The sequence below is a fragment of the Pomacea canaliculata genome, linkage group LG6 (assembly GCF_003073045.1).
Source record: "Pomacea canaliculata isolate SZHN2017 linkage group LG6, ASM307304v1, whole genome shotgun sequence".
NCBI classification, from domain to species: domain Eukaryota; kingdom Metazoa; phylum Mollusca; class Gastropoda; order Architaenioglossa; family Ampullariidae; genus Pomacea; species Pomacea canaliculata.
Genome location: NC_037595.1, coordinates 1,217,231 through 1,231,410, shown reverse-complemented (window position 1 = coordinate 1,231,410; position 14,180 = coordinate 1,217,231). Strand labels below are relative to the sequence as shown.

General features: G+C 46.8%; 1 protein-coding gene across 6 annotated transcripts in view; it reads left to right on the top strand.

The window, feature by feature from the left end:
* The window catches only part of LOC112565886 (dorsal-ventral patterning tolloid-like protein 1), a 124,311-nt gene that overhangs the window by 41,393 nt on the left and 68,738 nt on the right, over positions 1 to 14,180 (top strand). The window lies entirely within an intron of this gene.

Sequence of the window (14,180 nt, the reverse complement as noted above, 5' to 3'; positions counted from 1 at the left end):
TCATGCTCAGCAAGGCCTTAAAACAACGAAACCCTCACCTGCCAGTAGAAAAGCAGAAGACAATGACTTCCTGACACAGGAGAGTTCTGTTGTTGTCAGAAGTCTTGTGACAGTGAGTGTGACTCACTTCTGACAATGTCTGCAAGTCTTTAAGTCAGATGAAGAAACATCGCTGAGGTTGTTAAGCTCAACAAGTGATTTTTGCCCAGAATATGAAACTGCTGATTGCGGAGTACAGCTTTACATGTGTCAACTTTATTTACAAACTTTTACCAAAGACACACACACACAAAATCCAAACCCAATTCGCTTGGCAGACCGGAAAGTAAATCTTCTGAGATAAAAATGTAATGGGCAACAACCGCAGTCGTTGTAGTTTATGTTGTATTATTATTGATTCTCTCTTACTCGGTGAACGCGTGTGAGTTATTTCCCTTGTGTATTATTGTTAATAAAATTATAAAAAACATTTTAAATGTGCGTTTTTCTAAAATAAACTCCTGTAATATTTTATTTGATAGAAGGTTAATTTCCAGCATTGCATTTTTATTTTATGGTTAGACGTGATCGCTGAGAATTATTTTTACCATTAATTTTGAAATATAACAAAATTTTGATACCTATTTTTCGATGTAAAATCATTTCTCCATCCTGTAGTTCTATTCAAATTTTACTTTTTACTCGTCCGTGTTCCGTTTGAGCTCCTCCACGCACATCAGCAGCGACATCACATTGTCAGTTGTTGTGAGCATTGTGGTGGACAAGGAGACGACTGATGATTGTGACTGTGTCACGATGTTACTTGTGTGGGGGACAATGTTTGTGCCTGTCATGTTACTGTGTCACCATGCTGTGGGACATTGAAGAGGACAGTCCAAACCATCGAGTCACTGTTTTCCAGAGATGGACCAGCAGCAGTAGAAGCTTCCAGATTTAATTCAAGCTGCACTAGTCGCTCCCGAACGGTTGCAGGATGTAGACCCTGTTGACCAATACAAAAAAAAAAACAAAAAAAAACCCACCAGAAATCGTGACCTCACTTTGAACACAGAAAAATGAAGACCTATGGTCCCAGATGTCCCGTTGACTAAGGCCTTTACAAGAACATATCCATGTAGTCATGACAACTGTATCATTGACCTCTTTAAGTGCAAGATGATGTTGGCAGGTGTGTGTCTTGAGAACGAGAAAACGTTTATTCCTCCAGATTTAGTGACACAGTATCGCTCTGAGCTTTACCGAGATATTAAGAACAATTTTTCACCCAACTAGGCCTTTAAGGGACACAAGTTCTATTTGTTCGCATAACTAAAAGCAGACGAGAACAAATAAAGAGATGAATATGCGAGCCGTGACTGCTAAGTTGTCATTTTACTTTTTTTTCGCTGGAACGCCTCTGCCTGCGCCACTGGGATACCGGGGGCGACACAATGGGAGGAGCGGCAGCAGGTAAGCAGAAGGGAGCCTTGGCCAGGTAAATAGGATCAGACACCTGATCTCCGCCCAGGCCATGTCGGGATCACAGCGGCTGAGCCTGAACAACACGTGCAACTCAGGTTACCATGGACACCGGACTCTCAGATCGCGAAAAGATGCTCGGAGGGCGACGGAGCTTGTGACGCGGGCTGACAACAATCCCTGGCTCGAGGCTTGGCCGAGTGTACTTTCTTCACCGCTCAGCTCTCCACCGGCACAAAGCTGTGACTAGTCCATCCGTGTTCTCCGGCAGCCAGTGACATCACGTGACAAAATCCGACAACTCTTGGCAGCTTGAGAGACCAGCGTGCTGTCCCCTTTGTACCAAAGTTATTTTGTTTGGTAACGGTTACAGATTGGCGATCGCAATCTGAAATTATACAATTAGAACTTTGTCTGTTCGCCACTTTGCAATAAGAATTAGAGAATGAATGAATAAAAAAGTAATGGTTGAATTAGAATCAATGCATAGCTGAAAAAAGGAAAACATTATGGTCTCCGCAAGCTACCTGCTTGTCTGTCCACTTTCCTCAGTCATCTACACATTAGTTACATCACAGTGACCTTCTCCTTAAACAACAATAACGACAGCGCAACCTGCAGCAGCTGCAGCTTCAGGAAAAGAAAATTGGAAACTGACAGAATATGAGTTTTGTGAACAGCCATTTTGGTATGGCTTGTTACAACCGTTTTCAGTTCTTCACAAAACTCTGTTTTCTCATTTAAATGAAAATATTGATCACAACCGCGTTTAAATTATCATTTTTCTTTGAGGAAGTTTGTTTTTTAGGGGAAGCGAGTTTATTGCGAATTAATCCTACAGAGAAGAGCGTTGACCGAAGAATAAATAAAAGGAGACTCGTTTTTTCTATTTTTGGAAATGGTTGGAAGAGATTGCGCAGAAGGAGAAGAGGGAAGGCAGTGGGCGAACGTAAAATTAGACCTGCTTTTCAGGCGAGGCAACTCAATCAGCGAGGGCTAATAGATTCCAGCGCTTTCCTGATAGCATCAAAGACCAATCGCCGCCGAACAGTCTCTGGCGCGCGCTGAGTGCTGATACAGTTGCCTCCCTTGGCGACGCCGCCAGGGCGCGTTGTGCACAGACACGGAGTGAGCAGCGATGGAGGGTCTGTGTCCAGCGAGGACGGGTTCGGTCAGGGTCCGCTGGTGATGAAGTAGTTAAGGACATCACCGTGTGTCTCAGACTTGCCGCGCACCTTGGACGAGGACGGGCTCAGCTCTGACCTTTGCTCTTTTCTTTGACCTCACTTGCCCACGCCTCGTCCTTCCATACAAGTTCGTCGATTTCCACTTCAGTGGTGACCAAAAGATCAGACACACAGTTTCCTGTTTGTTGTCTTGTTTGCAAACATCGGGAAATCGCGTGTCTGTTCAGCTTTACTTGTAAACACCAAGTGGTAACAACTCGCTTCTTAATAAGAGCTTGTTTATTATTTTCTTTCGCGAAAAGCAACGTTTGTCTTTTTCCGTTTTATTTGGAGACAAACACCAAAATGTTTGGTTTTCTCGTGGTTTGTATTGGTATTGATATTGATGAGAAATACTAGCGAATGGTGATGGAGGATTTGAAGACAAGTATATCTCCCTCAATGTAGCGAGACAAACTGATTATTTCTAGTGTTAGGAAAGAAAAGTACAAGCTGGTGGCACATGGGGTCATCCATTCTGGTGTTTCCTGATACAAAATGTTTTGAATAGATTGATTAATAAAGCGAAGACTGCTGTTAAAGGAGTTATCGATACCTAAAGCAAGAGTAGTGGGGATTAGTAACGGATCCCGACCGACGGGGAGACCCCAAAGCTCAGGGTACTCCAATAACGAGTCGAGTTCGGGGAAAGAAAGATTTATCGTCCTTGTCTTGAGTTGGACCAATCGTCGGGGGCCTAATGCAGAGCACAGAGGGTGGGTGAGCTGCGCTTACTCCGTGCAGAAGAGCGGGAGGCTCAATGGGAGCTCGTCTGACTGCTAAAGCCTCTTCTGTCTGGACCCTCCGCACCGTCTGTGGCCACCCTCAGCCCCCGGTCTCAACGATTTCAATGATTAGCTCATACGTTGCTGTCTGGTGTTTCTATCTACCTCTCGTTTCCAGAGTGCCTTACTGTAGCCTTGGTAGATGGCTCAGAGAAAACCTCCATCCACCAATCTCCGATTTCACAGAAGTCACGACTTTGATAAAGAAACACCACCAAAGATAAAAGAGCAATAAAAATAAAAAATTTAACAAAGAAGATGGAAATAAAGGGAAATTGTCACATTTCCGATAAGACTGTAATCCGTCTTTATGTTGACGTGTCCTCTAAATATCCATTCTTTCTGTCTTCTGTCAGCTTCTGTCTGTCCACTCCTGCAGCCCACACATTCCATACCGAGTTCTCGCCCATCACAGCTATCGATGAAGACTTGGCATTGGCGTTTACCTAATTTACCGAAATCTCGGCTGTTGTATTTTTTTCACATGACCTAAATAAACATTTTTTTTTTGTTTCTTCTTGAAATCTCCGCAGTAAAGCTCGACAAACGTTTGTTTCATGTTTACAAGTCAGAGGTTGGGACCCGTACATTCAGTACTAGGATGATGGCAATGATGCGCGATGGAGGCAGGAACAAGGCGTGTGCGCATGACACTCGCATGATAAAAGCCGGCTAGCTGTTTGCTTGAAAGCGCATGCGCGGACACTGGCAAACAGCGCACTTAGTACTGGAAAGGGTCAGGCAGGAGGGGTCAGGGAGGGCGTAGTAATGTGAAGGATGTCTCAAGTTGCAGATGATGGGCAGAAATACGTTGTCGACTGTCCTGCCCATGAAGACACTTGTACAGTCGGTATTAGCAGTTCTGAGTTCGAACCCTGTCATCGCTGGAGCACTTCGCTCTTTTACTGTCCGCAGTTCACCTCCTGTCTTTCCGTCCTGTCGTGTCCTCCTGCCTTCCGTGCCGCTCCCCATGACATGAGTGGTTGGTCCAGCCGCATGGGAAGATGTGTAGGGGAGTTTTTTTGGGAACAAGGGACCTAAAAACATTCCCACATCAGGGATGGATCCTTGACCTCTCCCCCTGCTATCGACCCCAGCGTGTTCCGTGCATCTTATACAGCGCGTGCACTCGGGGCACTCACAGGCTCAGAGGGTGAGCAGTGTTCAGGTCGCTGTCTAGTGTACAGATGTGTTATACACTTCTCCCACGTCCTTCTCCTCCAGTTGCCCGGATGCTCAAACATGTCTTACATCTCACTTCCGCTTTGCCTTGTTTCCATTATTTTAATTTTAACGGCTTTATTCGTAGCACGTGTGTAATACTAACATAACACACACGTCAGACGGGAATCCTAGTGTTTGTGAAAACAAACGCAGAAAGAAAAATTAGCGAGGAAAAACAGAAAAAAGACTAAAATAACGAAAAAGATATTATCAGAGATTAAATAAAAAAAAAAAGAAGCACAAGCATTGACATTTGTTAGTTATCTCCCACAAAACAACTCAGTTTTTTGTCAGTTAGTAAAGAGTTTTTGAAAGGCTCAGTGTGTGAGTGAGACGCCGGTGGGTTGAGGGCTGAAGGGTAGAGATAAAGCTGGCAATGAGGTGTGCTCTCATTCACCTTATCTGACATGTTTATGGAGGCGCTCAGCCCCACGTGCGACTAATCGATGGTAGGTGTCATCTTTAAACACTGCATCAGGCGCCCACAGGGGGCGCCACACGACTGCGGCTACAGCACGGCCAGCATCCAACATGGCCGCCAGCTACAGCACCCGGATGTTTGTGTTAGAGTGCGCATGTGTATGCGTGAGTGTTTGTGTTTTTAAAAGTTAGGTCGGCCTGAAACATTATTTTTCTCATTTTAATGATGGTTTGTGTACAAGGCACACACATTATTAAATAAACGAGAGGAATCTATCAGCAAAAAAGATTCTACGTTTTTCGGTTGATCACGTGGTTACGTTTTGGACATAGTTCTGGTCTCTTCTAGAGAAGAATTGCTGTCTGACATGACTTTGGAGTAAATTTCGTGTTTGTTGTTTTTCAATGTTCATCTTTGAAGACCACAATAAGCTTGTATATACCATTTCTGACCTTTTATTTAGGTCAGATCATGCCACGTACACACTGTCCAGGGAGGCTTTGTCCACCTCAGTCGGGTACAGGAAGGCTTGGTCCTTGAAACTGTTCCATCTTTATTGGCTGGTTTCTTACATTTTGAAAAGAGCGTCCGTTGCCGAGCGTTAGCGAGTTCCTGTGGAACGTGCCGAGTCCCGACTACAGAGGGTTAACTGCCAGGACAGCTTGCAATGACTTTGCCAGTCGCCATTTGCACGGCAAGGTTTGCCAGCCGCTGGTTGGTCAGCAGTCTGTCTGACTGCAGCCCCCCCGAGCCGTTATCAAACACTTTGAAGATTTATTTCAGAGAGGTTTCACTGTTACCTGAGACGAAATGTCGGTGTAATGCCGCTTGTGTTCACAGTAAAAGGTTTGAAAGGTAAAATGATGTGTGTGATAGGAGTAAACTGGATTTTGTGTTGAGGAGTAAAGTAGACAAAATCCTCGATCAATAGCGCAGGAGTAATTATACATCAAACACCGAGCTCTGTTCTTCGTGAGATCGTTTTGTGTCCATATTTATTTCTGATGTTTGTGAGGTTGATTTTTATTTTTGCAATGTGATGTAAGGTAATATCTAGAGAACTCGCATTTTGAGAAATAATATTTTGTATCGACTTCAGTGTTGTTAAATTGCATTTCACTGGAACCTTCGTTTTGTTTATTTTAGTCAACATAATTCTGTTCTGATTTGAGAAGGCGTTTGACGGTTGTAAGCAGTAGACATGCGATGGAAATGTAAACTCAAAGCTTTCGTGTCCGAACACCTGACCAAGGTGCAATCAGGAGATGACATCGGGGTGTTAGTCTGTGTTTTGTTGATGTATCAGTTCCGGCGGCGAGTTTGTGGCCGGAAAAGAAGCAGAATCGCCCGAGAGTCGCCGGACATAAACAGGAGTTTGCCCGCCGTCAGCAGGCCAAGTCACGTGAGATCAATGACATGACACACTGGCACTGTCCTGAGAGCAGACGACTGGCAACGTGTTGACTTCCGGTGTAAATGGCACCCAAACATTTCAACCAACCTCTGGGATAAACTCATTTCCTCCTGGCTGGTTGTCGGTTGTGTGCTTGATTTCGTCCTCGTAACCATGACAACGGGTTGTACTTTACCAAGCGATGCTTTGTGTTTTTGTTGCCTTGATGACTTCACAGAGGGATGAGGAGGACATTTTGCACGTGCACCGTGGTTCACGCCGGTGGTTCTGTAACTGAAGTGTTGTAAGACGAGGGATCAGGGTTTGTTGACACCACGAGTGGACACAGGTACAGTCCTGCTCTGTGGATGTCCTGTGTGGATGTCTTGCTTTGTGGATGTCCAGCTCTGTGGATGTCCTGCTGTGTGGATGTCCTGCTGTGTGGATGTCCTGCTGTGTGGATGTCCAGCTCTGTGGATGTCCTGCTCTGTGGATGTCCTGCTCATCTGCTTGAAGCCAGCAGTAAGGGCCACCTGGCGGCTGCTGACACGGGTCACGTGGTTCATCGACACCACCCCCTCCTACAGGTACTGACTGTCCGTCCACACTGCGTTGTCAAACTACTTCATGCAGCCTCATCACACGGCCACGTACTTAACCTGTCTTCACGAGAGAAAGAAAGAAAATGGTGGAAAGAGAAAGGGAAATGAACATCTCACAAGACAGCTTCATGCCGGCGACCGACAGGTATGCTGGGAACACAGACAGGCACATACATAATATATGTGGAACATGACATAAAACACGGTCGGAACGAAACATCATAAGAATCAGGCGCTGAATGGAATAAAAGATTTTATACCTTTTTCATTCCTAAATATAACGAAGACTGTATCGCTGTAGAATGGTATGATTTCTGAGTGTAAACTATACCAAGGTAGACCATTCCTAGTTCCACATGTACCCCAGAATTAGACACACCCACATATCACATGCTTTTTTTTAAGTGGCACCCGGTTCTATCGCCCACCTGGGTGCAATGGGCTCATCAGTACAACACCCGTTACAACAGTGTGTCAGGGAGGTAGACGTGGTGGGTGACTTGGGTGAACCTGCACAGTTGTCTATCACCTCAGTCTCACCTGGTTGTCCGTTAGTTCATGCTGTACCCCGAGTTACCTCCCCACGTCCTCGCTGTACCTACAGCGTCCTGCAGCAGCAGTTGCCTCCCCTGTCAATCTGTCTAGCCTCTTCCCTCGCTCCATCCCATGTCGTTAGCCCGCACCCTGTTATTTTTCACAGTTATGGTCTGACTTTCTCCTCCCCACTCGTCTGCTGGACCCTCCTTTAGTCGTCTGCTCTCTGTCATCCTCACAGCCTCTGTCCATGCGGTTCCTCCCTTTGTCTCTTGGCAATGCAGAAGCAAAGTGTGAGGATTCTCTTCTCCCTCCGTGTGGAGCTTCCCTTGGACTCCTGCAAGTTGAAGAACACGTGTTATGATGACTTGTGCTCAGATACTACATTGCGATAACACTTGATGACACGTTGATAACACACGTGTGTTGATAACATGTTTATTCATGACACATTTTGAACGAAACTTTGATGAAATCAGATTTGATGAGACAAAACTTTTTGATGTTGGCTCGACTGACTTGTCTCATACAGTTTTTTTTAACATAAGTTGTGTCAGCGACTGAACTACACACTTGCATTCTCACATTCAGACTTGTACCGTCTGTCTTCATGCCTGGCCTCCCAGACCCGCCACTGAGGACCACCCATCTTGTACACCATAAGCTACCACAGGGACAATGTGCCAGACTCCAGACCCCTACCAGGCTGATGGAAGCCACCCGATTGATCGTAACCCTCAATACCGGCATGCGTCTTAATGGCGTCTGTGGATGGCATGTTCTCCTCCCGCGGCTCCCCTCACCCTGTGTTTTGGCTTCTGTTTGGCGGATGGGGTGTTGGGGGAGAGGGATGGAGTTGGGGAGAGGATTAGAGCTACAGAAGGCCCTCCGGATGTGGGAGGTTCCGTGTAGTACAGCGTCTCGTTCATGTTAGACCTTCCCCGCGAGGCACTCGCTCCTAAGACCAGCCTCCATCCCACCCCAATGAGATTGTGGACCGGTGCTTGGAGGCGAGGGCCGGAAATTGATGCTTGTTGGTCACGTTTCACGTATTGAACTCGATCAGACTTCAGTTTCTCAGCCGCTCCCTGGGGATGACTGTCTTGATGACCAAGGTAGATTAAATGTTGCTTCGTCTTTTCCGTTCGCTGTCCTCTTCATCGACTCCTCCATCAGCGACTCTTGCCGTCCTCTCCATCACCCTTCCATCCCCTCTCTCTCTCCTCCTCCTCCAACCCACCTTCTTTCACGCCCTTCGCCGAGTTTGTCATGGTGTGGACTCGTGCCGACCAAACATTCTTATTTAATGTAATGCATGTCCGAGCGTGCGGCTGGCCTGGCTGCTAATGTAATGCACGTGTACCTCTCAGGCACGAGTGCCAACACTGGTCTCGTGTCGTGCGATTGTTTGCACATCTGCACAGGAGTAGCCGCCATTTTCCTTTTGTTGTCGGCCAGTCGATGGGTGCGGCTTACACACTGCTCACCCCACAAAGCACGAGTACTTCTGTAGATGTTTGCTCACCGCAGTTTCAGCTCCTGCACAAAGCCTGTCCATCTCTAACAGGGACACGGATGAAGGGTGGAATCGTGCGGTGGGCCAACACCTGTTGTGTCAGGTGGTCCAACTGCAGGACAGAGTTTCAGCGATTGCACCAGACTGATCGATCTGTCGCCATTATCGCCAGGGTCGATGGAGTGTCCAAGGTGGGCAGCCATGATCTGAGGAGGATGCTGGAGGAGAGGGGGAGACTCTTCCACGTGTAAGCTGCAGGTACAGCGCGTGCTAGTCACGTTAAACCCTCGGCTGCAAGACTTGTGTTCCACATTCTCCAGGGTTATTTCACTGTCTAGCACGGAGTTTGACATTTTTTTCAGGAACATTACACTGTCTCCCCCTCTGCTGCCATCGTTTTCCCGTACCTGAGACAGGTACCCGTCTTCTAGACAGCCAGGGGGGTTTTCCAATCACATGCCCGAGGAGGTCTCCAACCAGTTCCCTTGTGGTCCACGGAGGGTGGACTGCGCAGCTGCCGTCTGGCACTTCAACGGTTAGCGCCTGTCACCATCACAGCCAAGACTGGCTGTCCTCGGTTCAGATTTCTTCTCGAGAAAGCTATTTTCTTCTTCATGTGGCATCTGGTTGCATTGTCTCAATATACACTTAGCTGCTGGTTCAGGGTAAAACACCGATCCTCCCTCCCTGCTCCACAGTAAGGCCTGTAACCACCCGGATACAGAGCAAACCCTTCCATCCAACTACGTGTAACAGGCAGGTGCCGAGTGGAAATATTTGGTTGACTTAGAAAGTGTGAATTATTTACTGGATTATTTATTTACTTCTATGAACATGGTCTGTGTTGAGCCACTGTAAGATAACAACTATTTTATTCCACCATCTATAGTAACCAATCTCTGGCATTGTCTGTGAAAGGTCAGCGGTGACCATGGAGACCCGGGGTTCGTCAGGCAGGGATAAAGTTCGTGAATGAAGGATGATGGCTGCCAGGTCCAAATACCAAATGGAAAACTTGACACATTTCACAGCGACACTTGACTGTCAGGAATTGTCTGGGTGGCAACAGGCGGGTGCAGGACCACTGTGGCCAGAGAGGAGAGGATTAAATTTTACACCGGTGCCAGCGAGGTCTGAGAATTGTCCTGCGACTTCTCCGCTGTCAGACACTGGCTGCCTGTCAAAACATCCTGTCAACCACCTTCGCATGAACACAAAGTCTGTGATAAATGTTTGCAGCACCATTTCTCTCATTCTGACTACAGTCCATCATCGGAAGTTTACTCCAAGCCCGTTGTTTCTTCTGTTCTTTAGTCTCAACAAGGTCAAGGAAGCTGGTGAGGAGGGGTCAGGAGGGGGTGCTGGAGGTGGACAGAAAATAAAGCCAGACTGATAAATAGAACACACATGAGAAAAGAGGGAAACAGGAAAATGGATAAAGGTAGAAAATTGGAGAAGAGAGAAAGGACGGGAGAGATACAGCAAGAATTCTGAAGATGGAGGAGAGGCAGATGGATAGAAAGAAACGAGAGAGAGAGAGAGGGAGAATGGTAGAGATGAGTTGGGGGGTAGAGGAGAGCAAAACCAGGGAGCGATTGATGGAAGGAAGACAAAGCGAAAAGCAGGGAGAGTAGAGAGAGAGGAAGGGAAGAAGAAGGTAAGGGATGAGGATCCACAAGTAGACCAATCGATTAACGGAAGAGGCGGAGGGAAGAAGAATCGTGGCAGGCGACAGAGCAGAAAGTGAGAAAGTGGCGAGGTGTGATGATAACATTATTGTGCAGCGCCCCCTGCTGTGCTTGCTATTCATGTCAGACGACAAGTGTAGTCCACACCAGCATCATGAGCATCCTCCTCCACCCGTGGTAGGCAGGCTGTTAGTTCTGGTCTTTACCACGTTAGGTGTGTGTCAGGCTGTTAGCACGTCAGCCTAAAAATACCCCGGGTGGGTGGTGTGAGGTGCCAGGGAGGCTGCTTGCGTCCGACCACCACATCCTGGTTGGTGTTGGGTTTGGGTCCGGTTGCTGGAGCTGACAGTGTCTCAGTGTCACGATGGTATTAGTTACTACCCTGAATTCACACAGTCACCCGTGGTTCAAAGGTCAAAGTGTCAGCTAGGTGTTACACGTGACCTTACAGTGGCATCACACGAATGTCTGTTGTTCACTCCATTATTTACAAAATGCTTTATAACTTAATGGAGGGCGTGAATTAATTTTAGTTCTTGTAGTTACAAGACTTCATATTTGGTTTTTTTTATTTGTCATGGTTACCACGTGTCCTTTCTGGGCGGCGCATGCGCAGACTGTCGTTTATTAGTTCCCGACATACTACCAACAGCCTTCTGCTTCAGTGACAAAGGACTCATGGACTACTGGATTAAATTGCCCACTGGGATCAATAAAGTTGATCGTTGTCATTGTCATTGGATACAAAACTCAAATGCAACCCTAATCTAATCCTAACCCACACCAACACCCACACCAACACCAACACCAACACGTGCGCTTGTGGAGCTAAGGAGGATATCCGACAAACTAAACACAAAAGTCAAACAAACAAACACAAGGTACAGCAGCTCCACACACCATCCACAGCTGAACTCTTGTAACATCGTTAATGACACATCACCCAAGCCGATGATGGCTGAGAGGGTGGGTGGGGTGGAGGGATATTGGTTCCTGGTTTCAAGGTACAACTATATATCTGATATTTTAATTAACTCGTTATATCTCGTTGATGTTTGTGTTTCGCCTGCTGGCTTTACTGCCGGAGGGTACAATCTGACTCTCGACAAAAGGCCTGTCAACCCGCCTGCAGCCCTCTGGCGTCGATGTGGGCGAGATTAGAGGATGTGGACTGCCAATCAAGCACATCGTGGACCCGGGGTATCGGTGTCCAGCTGTTAGCGGTTACATCATGGAGGGTTGGCCACGGAGGGTCATGCCTTTGCTTGCAGTCAATGTGGAAATTACGGTGGGGCTGTCAGTTTAACTCGGGATTGTCCGGAATAGTGAGGTGTAGTGTTTGGTGATAATGGAGCAGTGAAAACTAACCCTGGTATAAAAGTGAAACCTAGGTTTTCTTCGGAAAGCATTGAAGCAACGGCTGGGAACGAGTTTTTTTTTAAACAGAAACCTGAGATTAGAATTTTGTCGATTGTGCCCGAGTCAGTGGGTGGATGGCCTGGGTATCCGACATGTGGCTAGACCACAAGGATTTCATGGAGTTGAGGTGGATGTTTAGTGTCGAGTTGGCAGGCGGTGTAGTGTCACACTTGGAATGTGGCACACCTCAACACCCATGGCAGTGATGGCATGACACTAGGGCCAGAGAACAGCCGTGTCACTGGTGTCAAAATAATGTCAGGATAAACAAAGTCAGGGTATGATGTGGTGACAAAGTGACAACAAATCAGGACTAACTGCCCCTCACTCTTCTCTCTACCCTGACTTACCTTTTAGTCTCTTTCGGTAACTCTTAGTCTCTTAGCTATCTCTGACCTACATCTTAACTTCTTAACTATTTTTAGTCTCAGCTATCTCTGACCTACATCTTAACATCTTTTAGTCTCTCAGCTGCCCTAGTTTCTTAGCTACCTGTCAGTATTGAATCCAACGTTCATTTTTTAAACATTCCTTCTCACTTGACAGTTGAGGTTGGGGCAGGGAGGTGGAAGCCGCCTTTCTTGTGCTGTAGTCTGCTGTAACCGCCAGGATGATATTTTCACAGTTTATTTTTTGTCGGGCAGCCATTGCAGGGGGATGGGGATGGGGATCTGGTAACCGGAACTTGTGCCGGCCATGTCTTGTCAGACTCCAGCTCTTGGAAGATCGGTTTCCCTCCCAAAGTTTGAAGACGAGCCCCACGCTCGGCATACGGGGCTAGGATGAGTTGCTGCCGTCCAAGCTGATGTTTCTTTGGCTTTCAAGTCTGGCTTTTGGCAGTTCATGACCATGCCTTGATTTGAGATCGACAAGGCTTGTGTCCCTTCCCTCTTGGGAAGGTGGGCACGGGGAGGATTACCACGAGTCGCTTTGTATTCCTCCCAGAAGCTGCTGCAAGTAGCTGGGTATCGCGTTTCCTTTACTCTCTATCACTTGTGTATCGCCTTTGTGTATCTTGTGTGCAATGGTTTTATTTATTCACTGAGTACGTGTGTGTGTGTGTGTGTCTTATGTTCGTCGTCGTCGTCGTCGTCGTTTATCGTTTTTGTCTGTGGAATATGCATCGTGTCTAGTGTTGATGGTATTGACATCGTTGACTGCAGAGGGCAGCGAGGACCGTGAACATCTCGTGCTTACCTCGTGTGTCCGATGACTGGTAGTCTGTGGATGTCACTGGTGTTGACAATCAGGCCGCCAGGAGTTGTCCTCCCGTCTCGTACCCCATTATCCCCGGTGTTTGTGATGCGAGCCCACCACCCGGGGAAACTATTTCTCGCACACAAAACAAGCAAATGTTTGTGGTTGCACCGCTTACATCGATTTAGCGATACGAATCGGTGTCGTAGGTACAGTCCGCATCGTGTGTAGTGTTCTCTTGTCTGCAAGCATCTCCACAGAGCAGACATCCATTTACAGGAGTGTAATGTACCGTTACGTGGGCCCTGTGCGCAATGTCTGACTATTGCATTCAGTCATCTAGCATTCTCCCACACACCTATTACAACAGATTCGATAACAAGGTTTCAAACTTAATGATAAGAATATAATTAACAGAGTGCATATATATTTACAAGAAGATACTTTACAAGCATTCCATAGGTAATCTCAAACTTAGCTTTCTGGCTTTTTCGCTATGGTGCTGGTCGCTGATACATCCAATATTCACAAGTTAAAGTTCGCACTGGCGTGATGACTCCACTTGTTATATGCTCGTCATTTAAAGTTCACACTGTCCTAATCATTCCAGTGTCCACAGTTTCGTCAGTTAAAGTTCACAACTCAGTATAATTCAGAGTCCCGTGGGTCTTTTACGTCCTTTCTCCCGACGGACTTTCTGTCGGCCGATATCCACCT